Genomic DNA, 22,529 nt, shown 5'->3' on the forward strand with positions numbered 1-22,529 from the left:
ATTGTCATGTAGAACTGGAAATACCTTGGTCCAGGCTCTTCTGGCTTTCATAGTTTGCATTGATAAGTCAGCTGTAATTCTGATGAGTTTTCCTTTGTATGTGACTTGTTTTTCTTTTGCTGCTTTCAGTATTCTCTCTTTGTTCTGTTCATTGAGTGTTTTTACTATGATATGTTGTGGGGAGTTTCTTTTCTGATCGTGTCTATTTGGTGTTCTATGTGCTTCCTGTATTTGTATGGGGATGTCTGTCCTTAATTTCAGGAAATTCTCTTCTACAATCCTGTTTAAGATCTGGTCAACACGTTAACCTGAAATTCTTCTCCTTCCTCTCTTCCTATGATTCATGGATTTGGTCTTTTCATGGTGTTCCACATCTCTTGCATATTCCATTCCTGTGGCTCCTGTGTTTATTAAAAATTTCCATACTCTTTGCTTGAGTGGTCTAATTCTTCAACTTTATCCTCCAGTGTTTATCCTCCAGTGCTGATATTCTGTTTTTCATTTCATTCATTCTAGAGGTGAGGCTTTCCCCCATTGTTTCAAGTTGTTATATTGAGTTTTGCACTTCCTTCTTCATTTCTGCCTGAGTTTTATTCAATGTTTCTATCTCTTCTGTGAATACATTCAAAAGTTTATCCCTATCTTCTTTTAGCTCTTTGATTTTTTTGTTCATGTGTTCTAAACTCACTGAATTCCTTGATTATGTTTATGATTGTTCTTTTAACTTCAGTGTCCTGGGTTATCTCTAGGGGGTTCTCCTTGTAAAACTCTTCTACAGGATTGGTGGAGTTTGGGAGGACATAGTGTTTTGGCTTTCCATTTTATTATTCTTTTGTCATGATTCTGGTGGAGTTTGGTGGGGTCATAGTGTTTTGGCTTTCCATTTTATTATTCTTTCATTGTGGTTTTGGCATGTGAATTTCTTTTGTTGTTTATGATTCTGATATAAGAATTAAGTTGAAGTATGCTTCTGTTTGTAATATCTGGGTGCCTTGATCCTTTCTTTATTGGTTATGTAAAGCTGGTTGGTACAGGGTTCAGGTTCTCTCAGTTTTATTTTGAAGGGAACTGATAGCTTCTGATCAACTATTCAGGGGTCTCCACAGAAGCCCAATTCAGGTTTCAGTCAGGTACACTCAGACTTCCTTCATCATGTGAAGGCAGGATCCAGGCTCTCTCAGGCAGTCCTGTGTGTTGTCAACCCTATGCCAAAACCAGGCTAGAGGGGGGCCAGACTTCAGCACTCTCTGGTGGTGTGCTGAGCTCTCAGGAGCTATTCAGATGGAAGTGGTCCTCTCAGGCTGTCTGCTAGGATCTTTTTTTTTTTTTTTTTGGTCTTTTTGAGACAGGGTCTCCCCTGTAGCCCCACATGGCCTAGAACTCACTATGTAGACCAGGTTGGCCTCAAACTCAGAGATCTCCACCTGCCTCTGCCTCTGCCTCTGCCTCTAGAGCGCTCGGATTGAAGGCATACACCACCACACCCAGCAAATGTTGCTTTTAGGACCTAAGTTTTCAAAAAAACATGATGGTTATGATTTTCCTAGGTCCTAGGTCCTATTTCCTCCCTTTTCCTTTGTATGGTGTGTGTGTATGTATATGTGTGTGTGTGTTCTACATACTTATTAATATGGGTGTGTGCATATGTGTGTGCACAGACATGTGGAGGCCAGATACTGAGGACTGGTGTCTTTCCTCTATCAGTCTCCACCTTCATTTCTGTTTTTTGTTTGTTTTTTTGAGGGAGGGTCTCACTATGTTGCCTTGGTTGAACTGGAACTCGCTATTTAGACCAGGCTGGCCTAGAACTCACTATGTAGACCAGGCTGGCCTCAGACTCACAGATTGCACCAGGGTCTGCCTCCCCAGTGTTGGGCTTTCCCCTTCGGGTTTTTTTTTTTTTTTTTTTTTTTTTTTTTGGTGATAGGGTCTCTCAGTGAACCTGAAGCTCACCAGTATGTCTAGGCTGGATGGCCAGTGAGTTTCAGGGATCCGCCTGTCTCCACCTCACCAACATTGGAGTTATAAGAGTTCCAGTTCCCCAGACCCCACACCTGCTGCCCTGGATATCCCTCCACCTGTCCCACCCTCTTCCTCCACACTTAGCTCCAGCAGTACTCAGTTTGTGCTTGTTACATCACTTAACCTTTAAGTGCTTTTGGTTCCTTTATACCTATAAAATAGCTTTAATTGGGAAATGGTCAAATGAGACAATATTTATAAGGTCAGAGCCAACTACATATTTTGCTCTGTCCAAGGCAATATGAACATTCAAGCCTCTTCTTCCAAGGTGGAGAAAAAAAGCTTTCTGCTCTTGGGGTCACTGTTTTGAACCTGTCTTGCTGTTTTTGTGTGTGATTTAAGCACCAGCTCCCTCAGGTGCAGATACACTCATCCCACAAACAGAAACTATCAAACTCCCAGAACCTCACTCAACCCACAAGCAAGGGCATAAGGTGAACCACGCGCTTGTGCCCAGACCCAGGAACAGCCTCCAGCAGGAGCAAGGCAGCCAACAGCCAGCAGCCAAGTCAAGGGGTCAGGCAGAGGCAGGACAGGGCAGAGAGAGGCTCCAAGTTCCTTCCCTAGTGCCAGGCACACGTCCCACGCTAGGGAAAACAGCCCCATGCACAGACTTTGTTAACAAAGCTCTTAGTAATTAAACCACATTCAATAAATGTTAATTTAGTCTCTCCCATCACCAAAGGATTTTGTAAAGATGACAGAATATAATATTCATGAAATGTCCTTGGCAAATTGTGAAATAACAGTATAAGCTGCCATGCTTTTTCCTTCAACTGAAATGGGCAGCATGCGTTTTTTTTCTGCTGAGCAAGGCACTGGCATCAAAAATTGGAAGTGGGAGAACTTTGTGTTTTTATTTCACAGATATTATTGTTATAAAGTCTTCCATGGTGAAAAATGAGAAACATTAATTTTCATCTTTCCTCTTTATCCTCATGACTGCCAGAGGAGACAAATGAGAATGTTCAGCCACCGATATGTGTAATATCACAAATTCCCAATTTACTATCAGTAATCTTTTTTCATTTTGTGACACTTGGTATGCAGCTAAGGATGACCTTGAACTCCTGATCCTCCTGCCTATACATCCACACTTAGTTTATGTGGTGCTGGAGTTTGAACTCAGGGCTTTGTGCACACTGGGCAGGCATTCAACAACTGAGCTACATCCCTAACATATCAGTAATACTATTATCAATATTTTATTACCAATAAGGATTTTTACATCTGGGTATGTTCTTTCCAGGATTAAGAGCAAATTCAAAGCCAAGACATAAATTCAAGGAGGGAAAACGTAAAAAATTCCTCATTTATATAGCCTTAAAAATTTTGTGCTGCAGCCAGATGTGGTGGTAAACACTTTTTTTTTTTTTTTTTTTTTTTGGAAAAGGGCCTCCTTTTAGCCCCAGCTGGCCTGGAACTCACTTTGTAGACTAGATGGCCTTGAACTCAGAGATCCGTCTGCCTCTGCCTCCCGAGTGCTGGGATTAAAGGCGTGTGCCACTACACCCAGCCTGCAAACACTTTTAATCCTAGTACTCAGAAGACAGAGGCAGTCGAATCTTGGAGATGGAGGTTGGCCTGGTCTATATAGCCATTTCCAAGTCAGCTGGGGCTACAAGGAGATGCTGTCTAAAAAAACCAAACCAAACCAAAACAACAACAAAAATTACGCTGCACTTGATAAACACATACAACTTTATGTCAATTAAAAAAAATTAATGAAGAGCTGGAGAGATGGCTCAGCAGTTAAGAGTACTGGCTGCTCTTTCAGAGGACTCTGATTCACTTCCCAGCACCCACATGGCAGCTCACAACCATCTGTAACTCTTCAGGCATTAGCTACACATGTGGTGCATATACAAACATGCAGGCAAACATTCCTACAAATAAAATAAAAATAAATAAATCTTCTAAAATTTTAATTTGAAAACAAAACAAACAAAAACCTTACCTGTTTAAATAGTTACTAGCATTATTTACTTTAAGACTTCTTTTTTTATTACGAAGTTTCAGGAAGAATGTAATTGAATCTCAAGGTCAAGGAGCTTGTGTTTTGCTTACCTTTGTTCCACTACAGTAGCCACCAACAACCGTGGGGAGAATAAGTTTGGCCCAGGAAGGTTGGGAAAATGCATGTTTCTGAGTTCTACTTCCTAGATAATCTGGGGGAGGGGAGAGAAGGAAAAAAAAAACAAAGACTCTTAATTTGCAACAAACCCCACTCCCCACATGGCCCTAATGTCGTAATCCAATGCACTCTCTGGGAAACTTTGTGGGCAACTACAGAGACCATATGCATTTACCTAATGGTTCAGAGAGTGAGTACAGAGCATCATCTACAACTCTGAAGCCATAAAATGTAGTAGGAGAATAATATTAAGGAGAAGGAATCAATTTATAAGTCCTGCCCTTGGAAACAGCCTGAGAATTAAAACATTGTAAAAACGTAACACAATAAGGAAAAATTGTATTTCTCAGCCTCTTCCAGAGATTGACAGGATTTCTTTGCTAGCTTGCTTGGGTAGATAAGGGATGCCCAGGGGTTCTGTCAGAGTGCCAGTAGAGAGGGTGAAGGAGCTGAGCCTTCAGTTATGCTGGCCTGGGTGAGAGCTGACATGCTCAAAAGGAGGAAGGAACGTTGCACTGGCCCCAGCCTGTCCTTTCTCCTTCTTGGGCAGTGTGCAGGTTTCTGCCTGTGCTGAATGAATCTTTAAGGAAACTGAAAGAACATCAAGTTATTAATCTGCCTCAGGCATCTCCTGGTTTGATTTGGCTCTGCCTAATGTTTGGCACCAGAACCAACAAACAAATAAAGAGGATGTTTTGTTGTTGTTGCATTTTAGATCTTGGATGGGTTTGGGTATTTAACTAAATGAGTTCAAATGACTCTTCTCATTAATTGCTGGCAGAGCCAGACTTGGGCCAGGGTAGTTGCATTCTCATGCCTATCCTTTGTTCAGAATAGCATGCTGCTGTTAGCTGACCTTGGGCAAGTCACTGGTTTCTTTAAAGTTCAAATTCTTTATCTGGAAGATATAAGATTGTCATGTAAAATAGTAGTATCTTGATGACGTATAAAGCAGTTTTATCTATAAAACACAAGTGGAGTAGAACAAAATGGAACAGAATGAAATGGAGTGGAACAGAACAGGACAGGACAGGAAAATAGATGAACTGGAGATAATCATATTAAACAAATTAAGTCAGTCTCAGAAAGACAAATACAGCGTTTTCTGTCATTTGTGGTTCCTAGATTTTATATACTTACATAAAATCATGTCTGTGTATATATGACATGAAAGTAGAAGAAAAGCTGTTGAAATACAGATGAATGGGCACATGAAGGAGGCGTGGAGAGTACGGGAGTGGAATAACATTCAACACTCAATATATACCTGTATGAAAACTTAAAATGTAAATAACCCTTTAAAAACTGTGATCTTTTCCTCCTTCTGCATTTTCTTTCGCTCTTCATGTATATAAACCACACTTGGTTGCTATTTATTTATTTATTATTTAATTGAGACAGGGTCTCCCTGTAGTTCCAGCGCTGGCCTGGAACTCACTATGTAGACCAGGCTGACCTCAAACTCACAGAAATCCGCCTGCCTCTGCCTCCTGAGTGCTGGGATGAAAGGTGTGTGCCACCATGCACGGCTTTTGGTTGCTTTTTAAATCCTGAGAATAGCAAAAACATATCAGGAGTAGAGCTCACACCCATCTCAGCTTAATTTTGTTTGCTTGCTTGGGACAATGTCTGGCTAGTGTAAATTGGCCTCGAACTCAGGATCCTCCTGACTTACTCCTCAGTGCTGGGATTATGGGCATGCCACTGTTTTAGTTTGCTTTCTGTTACTGTGTTAAAACACTGACCAAAACCAACTTGTGGTAGGAAGGGTTTATTTCATCTTACCAATTACAATTGAAATAAGAGCAGGAAGCAGGAACTGATCAGTGACCATTGAGGAACACCTCTTACTGGCTTGCTCAGCTACTTCCCTTATACAGTCCAGGCAAACCTGCCCAGGGATGGCACCACCTACAGCAGGCTGGGCCCTCCCACATCAACTAGCAATCAGAAAATGCCCAAAGACATGCCTATAGGCCAATCTGATAGAGGAAATACCTCAGATGGTAGAACAGTACACTCAGTGATGAGCCTGAACATGTCTTAGGCAAACAGTGGTCCACTCCACCTGTGGTCAGTCAAGTGGCCTCAATAAGTTCATTAGAGACAAACCTTATTCAAGTTCATGATGCTTTATATTATCTTATCTCCTGTATTCTGGTGGGCTTTGTTTGCTTGCTTGCTTGCTTGCTTGAGACAGGTCTCACATAGCCCAGGCTAGTCTTGAACTTGTAATATCAAGGATAACCTTGAACTTCTGATCATCTTACCTCCACCACAGGTGTGTGCCACCACACATAAATTATGCAGTGTTGGATATTGAACCCAGGGCTTCATATATGCTAGGTAAGTACTCTATCCACTGAGCTGCATCCCTAGCTGTTCTGTGGTTTTCAAAGCACATGTTGGTAATTTTTCTTGAGGATCCATCCTTTAAGAGGTAAAGCTTAATCCCCTCTTCCCGGGCACAGGCACATTTCATAACTCACTTTTAACATTAGAATGTAGCATAAGTTCTGCTCCCCCTACCCACCCAATTAATTGCCCTGCTACCCCTAGCACCAGCCAGAATTCACTTGCCTGAATTTTGCAATATCAACTAATTGGTCTCTAATTCACCCCTGCCACTTTACAGTTTATACACAATACAGAGTAATCTTTTAATATTTGGGTCCTATTGTTACAATTGAAATGTGTGCTATCCTCCACAAGGTCAGGTATTTAAACGCTTGATCCTCAGTTGGTGATCCTGTTTTGGGAGGTTGTGGAAACTTTGGGATATATGACCTATCTGAATGATGTAGGCCACTTGGGGCAGGCCCTGGGGGTTAAAGCCAGCTGTTCTTCAGGCCCAAGCTCTCTGCTTCCCATCCGTCTGCACTGATGTGACCAGCTGGCTGTCTTAAGCTCCAACTGCTGCAGGGCAAGTCCCTCTAACATGTCTTCCCTGACATTATTGACTGTATCCTCTAAACTGTGAACGAAAATAAGTCATTCCTCCCTTAGGTTATTTCTGTTGGTCACAGAGACAAGAAAAGGAGAGACAGCTCAGAGGTTAAGAGCATCTACTGCTCTTGCAGAGGATGCAAGTTCAGGTCCCTATACTCACATTGGGTGGCTCACAACCACCTGTAAATCCAGCTCCATGGAATCTGATGCCCTCTTCTGGCGTCCATGGACATTTGCATTCATGTGCATATGCCCATACTTATATAAAAGTCATTAAAAAATAAAATAACTTTGTTTAGAAAAGTAACTGATATTCCCATTGTATGACTTTCATACTTGTGCCTCAGGCAAGCAAATCTAGTGTCTTAAAATGCCCTGATCAACTTTTTACTATCTTACTTGGTTACCTTTACTTGTCTGAGTTCATCTCCTGTCATTGTGTTCATCTGTTATGTCCCCCTACCACCACCCCGCTGTGCTGAATAGCTTTAGTGTCAACTTGACACACCTGGGTTGAGGGAGCCTCAGTTGGGGAATTGCCTCTATTGGACTGGCCTGTGGCCATGTCTGAGGGGCATCTTCTTGATGAGTGATGTGGGAAGGCCCAGCCCACTGTGGGTGGTGCCACCCCTGGGCAGGTGGGCCTGTGTTGCATAAGAAAGCAGGCTGAGCAGGGGCCAGGGGAGCAAGCCAGTAATCAGCGTTCCTCCATGGCCTGTGCTCCAGCTCCTGCTTCCAGGTTCCTGCCCTGACTTCCTACCTTGGGCTCCTGAATGAACTATGACCTGGGATAAGTAAGCTAAATAAACCCTTTCCTTCCCAAGTTGGTAGCAGTCAGAGTATTTTGTCACAGCAATGAAACAAACTAGGATACACACCCCCTCCCACCACCAGCCCTTTTATAGTCCTTCTTGCTGTCTCTGGAACATGCCTCCAAAACTCAGGAACACTTCTACCATATATTTCCTCTTTAAATGTTTGGTTTTTTAAATTTGTTTGTTTGTTTTGTTTTTATATTTTTGGTCTTTTTGAGACAGGGTTTTCCTGTAGTCCCAGCTGATTCAGAACTCACTATGTAGACCAGGCTGACCTTGAACCCACAGAGACCTACCTGTCTCTGCCTCCCAAGTGCTGGGACTGCCATACCCAGCTAAGCTCTTTAAATGTTATTGTCTCAAAAATATGTTTTCTTGGGGATGGAGAGATGGTGATAAAGAAAAAGTTATATTCTTATAAATGTATTCTTATATAATGTCCTGGTAAGCTTAGGCCATTTAAAGTTTCCTTTGTTTTACTTCCTGAATGGATACCTTGAAATGTAACCCTGAGATGCTCAGAGACGTTTTATTACTCTGTGGAATTCTCATTACCCTGAGATGTTTTATTACTCTGTAAAGTCTTGAAGCTGTGTTATGCTTTCCACTCACTATGTTCTGACTGTTGATAAAGATGCAAAACTAAAAGAATGGAAAGTTCACCAAATGGGTTAGTGAGGTACTTTGTCCAATTAGTCCAAGAAAAGTGTAGATCAAATATGTCAGAAATCTATATTTCTGCTGATGATATCTGATTTTGTAAATTGAAATGACCATTTGATCAGGTCCTAGCCCAATTAGTCTAACCTATTTGTGGATCAAAAGGCACCAGATGTCCTGACCCACACCTGGGATATCTACTTTAAAAACTATGTTGGCCAAATGAACTCAGGAAGAAATTTTCTGAGATGACCCATCATGAAAAGAAATGGCCCAGGTGCTAATCATAAAACAATGACATAAAATCAACTATAAAATCTTCGTCTGTGCTTCAGACTGGGTCCCCAGAATCTAATAAGCCTTTGTTGTTTACTGGGGTCCTCATGCATAAGTAAGGAATAATCAAGCTGTCTGACTCTCTCCTGGGTGAATGCTTGGTCTCTGCTGTTCAAAGCATTTTTCCATAACAATGGCTCAGTGGTTAAGAGAACTGACTGCTCTTGCAAAGGACCCAGGTTTGGTTCCCAACACCCACATGGCAACTAACAACTGTCCCTAACTCCAGTTCCAAGAGATCGGATGCCCTCTTCTGGCCTCTGAGGATATTGCATGACACGGGTGCACTTCTATGTCAGAATGACTTTTACATAATGGATATAATCTGGACTAATGTCTTTTAATTACCCTTTGCAAACCCAATGAACCTTGAGTCTTGTGACCATGACTGGTGTGTACTGGATGGGGAGCATTTTCTTGGAAACCTCAATTTGGTACTCTACCCAAAAAGATAATGAATGCGGGGCTGGAGAGATGGTTCAGTGGTTAAGAGCACTGACTACTCTTGCAGAGGACCCAGGTTTGATTCCCAGCACCTACATGGCAGCTAACAACTGTCCATAACTCCAGTTCCAGGGGATCTGACACCTTCTTCTGTCCTCCATGGGCGTTGCATGACACGGGTACACTTACACACATACAAGCAAAACACTCATACACATAAAAATAAAATAATAAATAAATCTTTTTTTAAAAGATAATGAATGAGTGAATGTGGGTAGGTTTGAGAATTAACATATCAAAATACTGAAAGGGGGCACATCATTGAACACAGTAGATGTTGGGAAGGACAAGTGACCTTGGATGAATGTGAACTAGGGATGAAAAGACCAGAGGGTCTGTGGAAATTAAGGGCAGAGCTGAACTTGTACTTTCCCTACAAGGTTGGAGAAACCATTTGGAATAAATATGTAAATGTGGCCTGGCCCATTGGCACAGTTCTGAGGGACATCTGGGGGTGTAGGGGTCTTTTGGTTTGGGGCCCATTCTTAATCTTATCCCTCATTATTGCCTTTTCTGTGTATTTTTATTATGGAAAAATATACACAATGTAAAATTTATCATTATAATCATTTAAAGTATATAAATAAGTAGCATAAGGTACCTTTACAGTGTTGTGAAATCCTCACCTCCATCCACTCCAGAACTTTTTTAACTGAACAAACAGAAACTTCACAGTTTTGATGGCTAGTGGGGGTGGCAGCGTGTGTGTGTGTGTGTGTGTGTGTGTGTGTGTGTGTATGTGTGTGATTCCTGCTGTAGTATTATGGGGGATGGCCAAACATATACATATGACATTGGATGGCTGAGACTGATAGCCTCTTACTTAAGCTCATTCATGCTCACAGTCTGGGGTAGAGGAATGGACCACATGCCACAGAGGGTTGTACTTCAGAACAGAGAGAAGACTGAGAACCTGGCTAGTCACCCCATCCACGTCACCATCCAATTACCAATTGGCATCCTGCAACCCCAACCCCAGGTAGGGAAGAACATCTGGCCTCCATTCCTCTGAAGAAAGTGTGACATCCTGCACCCTGCCTCAAGGGAGCACCACACACTTATGCTGTGACCCTATGCCCGGCCACCAAGAACCAGCTGTAGACCCCAATGATCCCTCCACAGACTTCTGATCCTCAGTGAGAGTCTTCTAGCTCTGCAGAAGGCTGGACTCATAAGTTGAACCTTTCCCTAGTTGGGCTGGGGCCATTTCTTGCACCCTATTCCCACATCAACACAGAGCTTTCCCCAAGACAGGACCCAAAGCACCATTCAACTGATCTCCAACATGAAAAGTTGGGGTAACATCATACAAAGATCCAGACACCCACTCAACAAAGGTGAGACTGGATGTCCATACCAAGAAATACCACCAATGACCTTGCCCAAGATACCTATGTCTCATAAAACAAATAAAAAACAAAAAAACCCCTATACAAATAGCATGAATAACCAAGACATCTCCTCTAGAAATTAGTACCACCATCAAATGTCCCCTGAGAAAAGCAACTTCATTGATGCACAAGACAATTGTTTTCAAATAGCAATTATAAATATGTTCAAGGAACTCAAAGAGGATGTGCACGAATTCCAGAATGAAGACCGCAAACACAAACAATTTGATGGAGGTGGTGAGTGAATACAACGGAACAGTGTTTTCTGGACACAACATGACAGTTGCACATATGAACTCACAGTGATTGTAAGATCATGCACAAGATCTGTGAATGCTAAAGCCAGACAAAATCCCAGCATGGAAAGAGGAGGTAGGTGCTAAGTCCCATCCTTAACTGAGGGTAGATCAGCAATTGATGTCTGCTAGGAGAGAGTCAGTTTTCCTTAAGGGCGTGACCCCAGGTAGATTGACCATGTTCTAGTGGATGGCCCCACACCCAAAAATATTTGGGAAACACAAATTAGATATGATGAGCTTGAACAAAAAAGGACACAAAAAGAGGACAGAAAGTTGGGTGAGTAGGAAGGTGGGGGTGAATCTGGGAGGAGCTGAGAGAGGCAGGATGAATATAATCAAAATACAGTTTAGGAAATTCTCAAAGAATTAATAATAATTTTTTTAAAGAATGAGAAGCCATGGGGACTGGCTATGTGGTGTATCATAAGCCCCATCCCAGCTATGGCTTCTGGGGGAGGGAAAGTCAGTTTTCTTTAAGAGTGTGGCCTCTGATAGGCCCACCATGTTTCAGTGGATGGCCCCACACCCGTGAGTATATGGACAACACAAGTTGGCTTACATATTATGTGTAACACAGAACTCATTGTTCACTATGGCTTTTGATATGTACAAGAAGGAATATAACACTGACATGACTAAGTGAGCCTGGCCACCCATGACTACCAGTGGCACCCATGGTCAGCCAGCCATCATCATTACCCAGTGGGCTGTCAAGACCAGAATGCAGTTCTCAACAACATTAGAAATCTGAGAAGGTGGCAGATTTCTAAAAATAAACAAGAGGACACTGGTGTAAAGCTGTCCTATGAATCTGTGAAACTTCCCAACTGCCACTCCGAGAATCTTGGATTGGAGGCCTGTGAGCTATTTGTGCCCACTGTGAGAACCTGGCTTCTTCTTTTGCCCACAGTAAAAATCTGTGGGGGTTTAAAGGTTAAAAACTCATTCAATTTTATGTCTTACAGGGCTTATACTGAGTTCAATATTGCATAACTGTTATTAATTCAACAGTGAACCTAAAAATTTTATAGCCACTTTTGAAAGAGATGTATCTTTGCTCTGGAAATTGTTAATGAGTATGTTAAAGCTGTAATGAAATGCTTCTTCTAAAAAATAAAAAATAAAATAAAAACTAAAAATCTGTGGGGAATCAACCTGTTGGAAAATGCCTTGGTGCACAGTGGGCCTTTACATAAGGGCTGTGAACAACTAATTTTGATGAGGAAAACCAAACATTTATGACCACTGAGAAAAAGAGAAATCCCTACTAGACATTACTAAGCTGACCTGTAAGCCTCCTCTCTGAAGACTAGCTCTCATATTAGAGGACATTATGCAAACTGCTGTGGGAGAAAATCAATCAGTGGTCCAACCACAACTTTAAAGCCTAATAACCACAACAACAATTGGCTCAGCAAACTATCTCTATCGGTGAAATAGTGGCACTTTTATCTTGGGGACAATCAACATCTAACTAATTGGACTTAAAACCTGCTCAATGGGAGGGAACTCATGTGTGGCACTATAAATATAGCCAAATATACATGGCGGGAGAAGTCATAGATCCTAGAGAAAACCCTAAGTCTGTCACATCCCTAGACAAACATTATTTCTTACTGTATGCTACATATGGATCTTTATATTTACAGACAAGGATACCACTCACCACTCATCAAAGAAGCTTCTTTTTGCAACAGATGGAGATTATTACAGAGTTCCACAACTGGTCACAGAGAATAAATGTCTCAGATGCCCAATCCTAAATGACATATCTACAGTGGAACCTTTACACCTAAGGCTCTGGGAACCAATACTAATGCATCCCTCAATTCTCACCAGCAAAACTTCCTCATAAAACAGAGGATGATGAACACAGAAGGCCATAACTGGCCAAAGTGGACAGAGTAAGATACTGCAGAGTGCATGTCCCTGGATAGGGTTCATATTAAACTTCACCCATCCAGGGCTCAGAGATCATTGCAGAAGAAGGGGTGGAAAGATTGTAAGAGCGAGGGGTGGTGCATGGCCTTAAGGAAACAGAGTCTCCCAGGCTTCTGGGAACTTGCTTGTATGAACTTATAGCAATGGTGACAGTATGCACAAGACCCATGCAAACTCAGCATAGATCTGGGGAAATAAACAGGAGGCCCCAACTTCAGTCAAGGAACTATTGATTGGCAACTGATCACTGCTGGGTGACAGAGAATTGGTTTTCTTTAAGGGAGTGATGCTAGACAGGCTGAACAGGCTCCAGTAGATTAACTCACACCGAAGGACATCTGGGGACACAAATTTGACTCAATAGGCCTTACCATATATGACAGAATGCATTAAATCCTATGGGTAGACTATGGGAGGTGCAGGTAGGGAAGGGGGGACTAAATATGATCAAGATGTATTATATGAAATGCAAAAAATTCAATAAAAATATACATTGAAATAAAGACAGAAAAGCAGAAATTAAGAGCAAAAATTCCATTCTAAGAAACCTAGGAGTATTCTGACCCAAAACCACATAAAAAGGAAAGGGAGTGGTCCCTTACTTTGGCATGCCTCTCTGTAAGAATTATAGGTTGCTAACACTCCAGTGAAATATGATTTCTCTGGCATCCAGCTCAGAAGTGTAATGTAAGATGGATGGGGCTTTTCATTTGCTAATAGAAGACATGAAGTCGGGAATGGGGGCGGCAAGAGGTAGTAGGGTGAGGATGGAGATGGGGGACGAGGTCTGAATATAATGAAAATTCATTGTATGACATTCTTGAATCAATAAATTTTCTTTTAAAATTAAAAATGAATAAAAGTAAAGTTAAAAACAAATGATGTAATGTGAGAAATGGGAACTTAGAGGCTATAGATCCAGTTCCCTTCTTTCTTAGAGAATAAACCCAAACATGGCAGACAAGAGGCCCATCTAGGTTTTGCACTGAGCAGCAGAAGGTCCAAGATTAGGAAACCCCAAACCTGCAGGGCACGGCAGCACATACCTTTAATCCCAGCACTTGTGAGGCAGAGGCAGGCAGACCTTTGTGTAACCAATGTGTATTTTTCTTCCTTATTCCAACAATAAAACTTTAAGGAAAGATAGTGAAAATAGCTTTAAACCTCTTATTGAAACTTTTGAAATAGTATCTCAAGCAGAGAGCAAAAATAAAGATTGTCGTTTGTGTGTGCGTGCCCTTGAGCACACAAGTGTGTGTGCATGTGTTTGGAAGCCAGAGGTCAACATCTGTATCTTCCTCAAACCCTCTCCATCTTATTTTTTGAAATGTACCTTCTTCCTTATTTGGCTAGACTAGTGAGCAGCAAACTCCAGGGATCCGCCTGTCTCGATCTCCCAGGTGATAGATTATGATTTGAGTTGTCACACCCGTTCTGTTCTGTTCTGTTCTGTTCTGTTCTGTTCTGTTCTGTTCTGTTCTGTTCTGTTCTGTTCTGTTCTGTTCTGTTCTGTTTGTTCTGTTGTTAGCCCTGGAGCTCACTATGCAGATCAGGCTGGCCTCCATCTCACAGACATTTGCCTGACTCTGCCTCCTGTGCTGGGACTAAAGGCTAGTGCCATCATGCCTGGCTCCACACTTGGTTTTTATGTAGGTACCAGGAATCCAAACACAGGTTCTCAGACAGCAAGCACTTTGCCAACTAAGCCATCTCCCTAGCCTCAAGATTATATTTTAGTAGCTTCTTTTTTTCAAGAAACTTCTTCCTTCCTTCCTTCCTTTCTTCCTTCCTTCCTTCCTTCCTTCCTTCCTTTCTTCTTCCTTCTTTCCTTCCTTCCTTTCTAGATTCCCTAAGAAACAGGTGGTACATGCTCTTTGAAGTGGATCAATAGTACGTGAAATTATCAAATGCAAATGCTGAGTTACTAAGGAATTTAGCCAAGTTTTATCCATTTGGCATATCACATATGTAGTCAATGACTGCTCACCCTCTCTAGTCAACAGAAATAACAATATTTATTGTTATTTATTTATTTTAAGCCAGGAAGAAGGCTTAAAATTTGAACTAGAGGTGGGAACTTCATTTTAAAAACCTAGTTAAGCATAACAAATCTTAAAGTCATGATCAAATGAGGAAAGAACTACCAACTGCCTAATTGCAAGTGCCAGTTTGTCTCAATTCTCTGACTTACCCCGCAGGAATGCCCGCAAGAGCAGGCCATGGACTGAGCAAGAACCTGGATCCTAGCCCTTAATTTGCCACCAACAAATTTCATGACCTTAAGGCAGCCATTCAAAAGAACTTCAGTTTCTTAATCTGTAAAATGGGGTAAAAGCCACCCTACCCATATTAGATGTGAAGGATATTATTAAATATAATTAAACAGTAGCTGTGAAGGTCTACTAGACATCAAGAGAAGCTTAATGTCCAATTACCATCCAACACAGAGCCATTTACTTGTCTATAACCCCTGGGCCTATTTTATAGCTGCTTTTCTCCAAAGCCCCAGCCCTTCCTTTCCTCTCCTCACCCTGAGCTGCTGACTTTGCACTGAGAATATTAGTGTCAGAAAACACATCTCTAACTTCACCCCACTATCACTAACCTCATGTAAACCCACATATCCTCTTATGTGGGTGCTCCTATCTAGAACCAGTTATTTCATTGTTTTTAATTTTTTTCTTCCTTTTTTTTATTTCTGCCCTAATCCATAATTTAGGTTTGTTTACTCTTTTTTTCATCTAGTTTCTTAATGTGAATGCTTAATGTCTAGACATTTCTTTTCCTCTACCATATGAATTAATGCTATAAATTTTCCTTCTGTGTACTATTTTAGATGCACCTCACAAATTTTAATAATTTCATTATCATTCAATTCAAAGCATTAAATATTTTCTTATTTGAATATTGGATTATTTAGAGTGAGTTGATTTCCAAACATCTAGGGATCTCCCATGTGTCTGAAATTGATTTTCAACTTAGTTTCAGATATTTGGAATGTACCCTGTATCATTTTAATATTTTCAATAATTTCAAAACCTTGCTGGCCGGGCGTGGTGGTGCACGCCTTTAATCCCAGCACTCAGGAGGCAGAGGCAGGTGGATCTCTGTGAGTCTGAGGCCAGCCTCGTCTACATAGCGAGTTCCAGGTCAGCTGGGGCTACAGGGAGACCCTGTCTCAAAAAGACCAAAAAAAAAAAAAAAAAAAAAAAGCCTTGCTTTGTAGCTTAACATATGATCTTAGTGAATAATCACTGTACATGTGAAATGATTCATTTTTGCTATTAATGCTGTGTTATGTAAGTGGCAATTAAAACATGTTAGAAATCCAGGTATGGTGGTATACATCTGTAATCACAACACTTAGGCAACTGAGGCAGGGAGATTATTGTAGGTTGGAGTTCAGCCTTGGTTACATAGTGAGTTCCAAGTCACAAAGAGGAAAAAAAGAAAAGAAAAGAAAAGAAAGAAAGAAAGAAAGGGTTAGAGAGTAGTGATATTCTAGTCTCCTATGTTGACATCAACTTTCTGTCTATTCGTTTTACAGTTATGAAGAGTTTCTAGTGACAGCTGAGAACTTACTTTCAGTTCCATCAGTTTTAGCTTCATGAATTTTATAGTTGCATACATATCTTTGATGTGTCTGCATGGATTTATTGTCTTCATAGTTAACTGATTTGTTTTCATTATGAAATATTCTTTATCCCTGGAAATACTTCTTATCCTAATGTCTATTCTGCATAGCATTAACATAAGAATCAATTCTTTTGTGATTAATATTTGGTTATTCTGTCTTTTTGCATCCTTTTACTTTTAAACTGTATTTTCACATTTGAAATTGATTTCTTATCAACAGCATGTAGGCAGATCTTGCTTTCTGGCCTCAGCAAGGTCAATTTAGGTCTATCATCTCAATATTCATGTTCTCTGTGTTTAATTTGGTTTTTTTTTGTTTGTTTGCTTTTTTTCATTTTGAATTATTCCTTGAGTTTTACATCTCCAGGAATTGTTGGTTATTTTTCTCAAGTTTACAATAATATGCCACTTCCTGCATAACATAAGAAAGTTTCAGTAGTGCTTCATGTCCCCTTCCTATCCTTCAAATTGCTATTATCACATATTTTAATTCTACATGCTATAAACCTAACAACAAATTCTTATTCTTTTAAGCATTTCTATTTAAAATGTTTTAAAATGTATTTTTATTTAATGTGTATGGGTGTATTGCTTGCATGTAGGTTTGTGTACCTGTGTTGTACAATGCCCTCGGAGGTCAGAAGATGGTGTCAGATCCCCTGGAACTGGAGTTAGACGGTTGTGAGCCGTCATGTGGGTGTTGGGAATCGAACCCAGGTCCTCTGCAAGAGCACTCAGTGATCTTAACCACTGAGCCATATCTCCAGCCTCCGAATTTCTATTTTTAAATTACTTATTTCTATTTTGTTACATGTATGAGTGTTTTACCTGCATGTATGTAGTGCACTGGTGTCCCATAATGCCTGCAAAGGCCAGACGAGGGTGTCAGATCCCCCCTGGAACTGTAGCTACTGATGGTTTTAAGCCACTATGTGGGTGATGGGAACCAACCCTCCCCCCAACAAGAGCAGCCAGTGCTCTTAACTGTTAAACCATCTTTTTAGCTCCCAGCATTTCTGTTTTAATGACAAATTAAAAGTAGAAAAAAGTTTTGTTGTAATTCCCTGTATGTTAACCATTTCTGGCACTCTTCTTCTCTTTTCTTTCGTTTCTTATTATCTTCTTTTGTCCTAAAGAAAATAATTTCATACATATTGTAATAAACATCTTCGGTCAATAAATTCTCAGCTTTTGCTTATCTGAAAGTGTTTTTAAAATCTCTCTCTCTCTCTCTCTCTCTCTCTCTCTCTCTCTCTCTCTCTCTCTATATATTAAGATCTTCCTACCTCATCTTCCAAGTGGCTGGAATTACAGACACATACCACCACATCCAGCTTGATTCATTTGTAAATATTTTCTTGGGATATAACATTCAAATTGACACGTTTTTCTTTAAGTGCTGACAATGCCATTCTGTTGTCTTATACTTGCATTGTTCTTGATGAAATCTTTCGAGCTCTTATATCTGTTATTCTGCATGAAATGCTGTTTTTTTTCTGGCCACTTCCATATTTTTCTATCAATATGCTTTCAGCATTTTTTTTCAGTGTGTGTGTGTGTGTGTGTGTGTGTGTGTGTGTGTATCATGGTGTGGAGGTCAGAGGACAACTTTCACAAGTTTCTCCTTCCACCTTGTTCCTGAGGCTGGATCTCTCTCGTTGTTTCTATGCTGTGGATTCCAAGGTGGGTGATCTATGAGCTTCCAGCTCATCACCCTGTCTGTGCCTCTCATCTCAGGACAGCTGAGATTACAGATGAGCACCACTGTATTCCAGTCTTTCACATGGATTCCAGGGATTGAATTCAGGTTTTCAGGTGTATGTGACAAGTGTTTTTACCCACTGATCCATTTCTCCAGCCTTTTATTTTCATTATTGTCTGTGCCTACTTTCACGTGCACTATACCAGCAAAATTGAATGTGGCTACAGAGAGGAAATAGTTCTGCAAAGTCTAAATTCTCAATCTCTCTCTCTCCTCTCTCTCTCTCTCTCTCTCTCTCTCTCTCTCTCTCTCTCTGTGTGTGTGTGTGTGTGTGTGTGTGTGTGTGCATGTGTGCATTTTGCTGGGACTCAACCGTATGTCTCTGGAGAGATGACTCAATTGCTAAGAGCACTGGCTGCTCTTGCAAAGAACCTGATTTTGAGTCCCAGAACCCACATGGCAGCTAACAACCACCTGTAACTCCATTTCCAAGGGATCTGATGCCCTCTTCTGACCTCTGTGGGCATTGCATGACACAAATGCACTTATACACATGCAGGCAATACACTCATACACATAAAATAAAAATTAAAAAAAAATTTTTAGGGGCTGGAGAGCTGGCTCAGTGATTAAGAACACAGCTCTTACAGAAGATCAGGGTTCAAATCTCAGCACCCACATGGCAGCTAACAACTGTCTGTAACTCCAGTTCCAGGGGATCCGACAGCCTCTTCTGACCTCTGCTGTCATTCCATGACATGAGTTCACTTACCTACATGCAGGCAATACATGCATACACATAAAATAAAAATAATAAACATTTTTTAATGTTTTTTTTTTAAAAAAGGAACATTATCTCAATGTTGGCAGCTGTGATGGCTAATCCTGGGTGTCAACTTGACTGGATATGGGATTAACTGAAATGAGAGAGATCTTCTTGATTGGTTCACCTGAAGCTAGAAGACACACCCTAAATGTGGGTGTTACCTTCTGATGGCAGCCCATATAAAAGGCCACAGCAGAGAACGCCTGGCTTCTTGCTGCTTGCCTTCTCTCTCACTGGTGAGTTCATCCGTTGCTGCTGTAGGCTGAAGACTAGCTGATCTTTTGGAATTCGTCAGGCCTTCAGCACCAGATTGGGAATACTGAGACGTTAGTCAGGGTTCTCCAAAGAAACAGAACTGGTAGAATGATATCTATATATAGAGATTTATCAGCTTAGCTCACAGGATAGACTCCAAGTAGTCCAACAATGGCTGCACCACACTGGAGAGGCTGAGAATCCATAGTTGCTCAGTCCACGAGGCTGGACATCTCAGTAGTAAATTACATCTCATGTAAATTACAATCAACGTTTCTGCAACTGGTCACGTGGCCTAAGTTGGTATTTGTAACTACCTTACTCTACGACCCATTCTGTCTTTCCTCCACCATCACCAAGCACCTCTGCAGGTCTTGGCTCTTTCCCTGGAGGAGTGACCCATACTTTCATCCCTGAAGGGTCTGGGCCATTTGTTGTCCTGTCTGGACTGGGTTGTTGCAGTTTCCCATTGACCTTAATCACAAGACATGGTAACACCAAAAGTCGCCCTAAGGAATCTCCTGCCTTCCAGATATAATCTTCATTACCTCCATTGTGGAGAACAAGTCCAATTTCCCCCTGGTAGTCTGGGTCAATCACCCCTCCTAATACTGTTATTCCTTTCTTAGCCTGCTGACTCAAGGGCATCAGAAGCCCAAAGAGCCAGGGGGAAGTCTTAGCTTCCAGGTCAACAAAATGTTTGTTGTCTCTCGTCACCAGGGGTGATAGTGGAACCATTCCCACTTCCACCCCTTGATTCCTGGACCCATGAATCCTGGCTATAGGAGAAACTGTACCATATATTGGATGCTGATTCAAAGCATACATTGCCTTATGGAGGACCCTGCCCCAGCCCTCCAGGCTATTGCCACCTAATTGGCACTGTAACTGTGTCTTTAAGAGGCCATTCCATCATTCTATCAAGCCAGCTGCTTCAGGATGGTGGAGAACATGGTAAGACCAGTGGATTCCATGGCCATGGGCCCACCGTCACACTTCTTTGGCTGTGAAGTGAGTTCCCTGGTCAGAAGCGATGCTGTGTGGAATACCATGATGGTGGATAAAGCATTCTGTAAGTCCCTGGATGGTAGTTTTGACAGAAGCATTACGTGCAGGAAAGGCAAATCCATAACCAGAATAAGAGTCTATTCCTGTAAGGACAAAACGCTGTCCCATCCAAGATGGAAGTGGTCCAATGCAGTCAACCTGCCACCAGGTTGCAGGCTGGTCGCCACAGGGAACAGTGCTATATTGGGTGCTCAGTGTTGGTCTCTGCTGTTGGCAGATCTGGCACTCAGAATGGAACTGGCCTGAGTCTGCGAGATGAGCTGTGTATGCTGTGGATGGCAGAGTCAGAGAAGTGGAGCTGCCAGAACCCTTTGGAGCCCAGAAGATCGTGAATGAATCCTAGATGTCCAGCCTTGAGCTACTTTGCTGGACTTCGGTTTTGCTTGGGTGTGTATGATTCTTCCCTTTGAAATAAGACAGTACTTGTTTGGGATTTTACAGAAGCTTACCCACAATTAAGAGACTTTTAAAAGAGATGATGGACTTTTAAGTGTTTGGATTTTTAAGGACTGTGGGGCTTTTAAGGTTATACTGCCTTAAGATATTAATGTTAATATTGTGTCTGGGGACAAGAATTGGAAAGGTTATGGTTTCATAGTTATGTGTTTGTGTGTCAAGTTGACAAGGGGTCAATTGTGCTGGATAGCTTTAGTGTCAACTTGACACACCTAGGTTGAGGGAGCCTCAATTGGGGAATTGCCTCCGTTGGACTGGCCTGTGGTCATGTCTGTGGGGCATCTTCTTGATTGTTGAGTGATGTGGGAGGCCCAGCCCACTGTGGGTAGTGCCACCCCTGGGCAGGTGGGCCTGTGTTGGATAAGAGAGCAGGCTGAGCAGGGGCCAGGGGAGCAAGTCAGTAAGCAACATTCCTCCATGGCCTGTGCTCCGGCTCCTGCTTCCAGGTTCTTGCCCTGAGTTCCTACCTTGGGCTCCCTGATGAGCTGTGACTTGGGAGATGTAAGATAAATAAACCCTTTCCTCCCCAAGTTGGTATTGGTCAGAGTATTTTGTCACAGCAATGAAGAAACAAACTAGGACAGCAGCCTTCACAGCAAATAATAATTGTGCTGAAATTCTTGCTTTTCTGGTAAGAGTCTTCAACCAGACTCCAGAGTGAACAGTTCCTTCACTTCTCATGGCCCCATCATTTCCCCATCTTTCTAGCCTGACATGATCAATTTTAAGTCTTCCCTGATGAAGAAAGAATTCATAATCATTCTTTATTTGGTTCATAATTCATTTTTTGTAAACTTGGATTTAATATGTGTTCAGTTATAGAGCTGGCAACATTTGCTGAGTAAGACATCGAACACTATAGGTCAAGAAAGAAGAGATGGGAGTTGCTGGCACGGACTCACAGACAGCCATCTTTAACATATTGAAGTGCTAGCTTCTTTTAACCTCAAGAAGAGTGATGTGTGAAGTCAAGAATTAGGGCAGGAAAACTAGAGTCCTCGCATGATTATTGGGCTGAACGTCCTTGCCTTCTCCAGTGTAGGGGTGGACTTGTTATAGGCTCTACTACCTATAGAGGATGTTTTCTTCCCCTGGGAAAGCCATGTGTCCCAGAGAAATAGCCATAGTGCTGATAACAGCCTTGATTTTTGAAGACAGGGTCTCAGGCTGGCCTTGGACTCCAATCCTCCTGCTTCAATCTTCCAAATTCACTACCATGCCTGGCCCAATAGCATCATTTTAAAGGAGCCTGGCCTAGCATAAAGAAATTGTTGCCTGAAGCACCACCCCAGCCTGTGTCCCCACACATGCCTGCTATTTAGCCTAAGCTGCTAGAACCTTCTCTGGGGAATTCCAGGTACCTTCACCCTCAAGCCAAAGTTGTCCCTGTCCCTGGTGCCTAGGCAGTCTGATGGACTTGGGGTTTAATCACTTGTTGGTGTAGTTTTTTGTTGGCTTCAGGTTCTGAGGGAGCTGGGAGCAGCTCAGGGTCCCTGAGAGAGAGGAGAGGAGAAGGGGAAGAGAGGGGAGGGGAG

This window comes from Nannospalax galili, unplaced genomic scaffold (assembly GCF_000622305.1).
Source record: "Nannospalax galili isolate Female #2095 unplaced genomic scaffold, S.galili_v1.0 scaffold46, whole genome shotgun sequence".
NCBI lineage: Eukaryota > Metazoa > Chordata > Mammalia > Rodentia > Spalacidae > Nannospalax > Nannospalax galili.